Below are 2,841 nucleotides of genomic sequence, written 5' to 3'. Positions count from 1 at the left end.
ACCACTACCCACCATTTGGTGTGATGGCAGGAACACAGATACTTGAGATAACAGTTCCTCTTTTGATGTTAAACATGTCCTGTGGAGGGGGGGCCTAAAAGTGGTGGGGGTCGAGGGGCACTAAAGGTGATTGTAAACACAGTGAGCAGAAAATACCTTCAACAGCATTCTACATTCTTTGTTTCTTTCAAATCCAACTAACAGAGAGGAATAACACCTTAACAATAGTTATCAATATTCAGATTTATTGGATGTAGTATTTTAAATCTTCTCTAAAGCGCTTCGTGACAGCTGCAGCGGTTGTGAATGCTCTATATAAATATAGCTGTCACCATTGTAGCTTCTATTTGATGTGCCTTATTATGCAGTGCACCCTATACATGAAAACTGTTTTAAAATAGGCCATTCCTTGAAGGTGCACCTTAGACTTCAAAGCGTCTTATAGTGCGGAAAATATGGTACTTACAAAGAGGAAATACACCACTTGATTAACATTGTGTCTTTAAATTAATTTATATACTACCCTGTCCATACAAATGCCCGTGCGCATGCATGCACCCACACAGTCTCTCATAAACACACATACGCACACACGCACACGCACACGCACACACACACACACACACACACACACACACATTAAATGAAATAAATCAGATGTTATTTGCAAAGTGTAAAAAAGAAAGTGAACGAGCCATTTTCTCTTCTGTTAATTCTAGGCAGGTCTATTGGCATCGGACATAGCCAGAAAAAATAACCACCGGCATGTCGTACTTCTGCTGGCCAAGGATCCTCAGGTTGGTATTTTCAACACCTATTCCTCAACTGCTGAATGAATGGTTTCAAAATGCAAAATGACAGAGTTGAACAGTCTGCTAGTTGAAATGTATTAGATGTTTACTAAGAAACGAATATTAAAAGGGGCTCCTTTAAATCGGCTTCTGCAGACAGCTTTTGACCTTAGCTAGCATTTGCATCTTTGGTCAGTTCTACTTGTCAGAAATGCAACATGTATTATTGCTTTTGTCCACTCTCTTAGATAATCCCTTGTTTTTGTTGAAGGTAAAATGCCTGAAATGTCATCTGCCTAAAATAGCCTACTTTTAAGCTGGGAAAAAAAACCCCTCTCTCCCTTCAATGTAACAAATGAGGGATTTACCACTCCGCAGTCAGTTAGAGCTTGCGATTGATCATTTGCTCGTGAAGAGTTTTGGCAACATTGACTCCTCGCTGAAATCATGGGTGGTGGATTCATGCACCAAGCTCGCAGCAGTGTCTCGAGTACGCGGACATATTTTATTTAAAACGAGACTGGTTGTATGGTCACTCACAAAATGTTCAAGTCTATCATCAAATATAACAAAAGCACAAGTGCGATGCATGCCCGTCTGAACAGTCATTCGTTAATGCCAGCGAACAAGCAGACATAATTCGTCACACCAGTCATCAGCAAATGTACCTCCTGTTTTCCTCTATCATTGAAAAGATAGTGTTGGGGCAAGAGCGGCCTCCTCTTACCCGCGTGTTCGTTGAGTTTCGGACGAGGAGAATGTTGGTAATCCAAATAAAGGCCATTTGGTGGGTAGTGGTGGATAAGAGGTCTTCCCAGGGGGGCTTAACATCGATCAGGACCGACCCAAGGTGCGGGGGGACAACAGAAGACACTTGGGGGGCCGTTAATCAACCAAGAAGTAAGAAGATAAACTTTAACACTACATACGTTGTTTAAAGTGTGCAAACAGATGTTCAGGAAAGAGACTGAGATCAATAGTACTCATAGTAAAGCGCAGTCCCTCAATAGTTGCAACACAGATACTTGAGATAACAGTTCCTCTTTTGATGTTGACATTTCCTCTGGAGGGGTCCTAAAAGTGGTGGGGGTGAGGGGTACCAAAGGTGATTGTAATCACAGTAAGTAGGAAATACCTTCAACAGCATTCTACATTGTTTCTTTCAAGTGTCTGAACCAACACAACTAATAGAGAGCAATGAACTCTTAAGAAGAGAGGAATGACACTTTCACAGTCCAACCTAACTAAGAAGAGAAGGAATGATACAGAAGAGAAGGAATGATACTTTAACAATTGAATCTAACTAAGAAGAGAGGAATGATACCGTACTTTAACAATCCCTCTCTAGATCACAATTAATATTGTGATCACAAAATAATCTACGATAAAAATCTAATCTAAGAAGAGAGGAATGATACCGTATTTTAACAATCCCTCTCTTGATCACAATTAATATTGTGATCACAAAATCATCTACGATAAGAATCTAATCTAAGAAGAGAGGAATGATACTGTATTTTAACAATAGACAATACGGAGTAGCAGTCAATCAATAACCCCTTTGATTGAGAAAATAAAAGATGGTTTATCTCAACTGTCAGCTTTCTCCCAGCAGACATGCTTGCAATTTTCTACCTGCTTCCACTGGCCCCATCCCCCCTCAATTCACTCATCCTATCACAAATCAGACACCTGTCGGGTCTCACAAACATTCAGATTTCATAAAAGTCTTGCAACAATCCTTCTCTTGTTTTTGTTTTTTTTTTTGTTACCGCAAAATATGATGACACACTGTGACTTGTAGTTGTGTTCTGTGAAATGATGTTTGAGTTTGACAAGTTCCAAGTGGCTGCGAGGCTATGAAAGTTACTGGATGTGATTGGACGAGCAAGTTTCTGAATGTAATTGGATGAATGAATGGAAGGGTTGGGCCTTGTGCAACTGAGGATGGCTAAGAAGAAGTCAGGGCTACATTCTGTCACTCACGCTGAAGCAGTGATGTGTTCCTCGAGCCGGTCCTTGGCCTCGAGGACCGGCTCCCGGCCCCCAG

General features: G+C 41.0%; 1 protein-coding gene across 1 annotated transcript in view; it reads left to right on the top strand.

Annotated features, from left to right (window-relative positions):
• LOC109518527 (ankyrin repeat domain-containing protein 6-like) overlaps nucleotides 1–2,841 on the top strand; it is a 28,482-nt gene that overhangs the window by 1,281 nt on the left and 24,360 nt on the right. Inside the window, exon 2 of the mRNA XM_019874410.1 lies at nucleotides 720–797. The gene's annotated coding sequence lies outside the window, so the exon portion shown is untranslated. The remainder of the gene's footprint in view (nucleotides 1–719; nucleotides 798–2,841) is intronic.

This window comes from Hippocampus comes, unplaced genomic scaffold, assembly GCF_001891065.2.
Source record: "Hippocampus comes isolate QL1 unplaced genomic scaffold, H_comes_QL1_v1.1 scaffold391, whole genome shotgun sequence".
NCBI classification, from domain to species: domain Eukaryota; kingdom Metazoa; phylum Chordata; class Actinopteri; order Syngnathiformes; family Syngnathidae; genus Hippocampus; species Hippocampus comes.
This window is presented reverse-complemented; position numbering and strand designations above follow the sequence as displayed.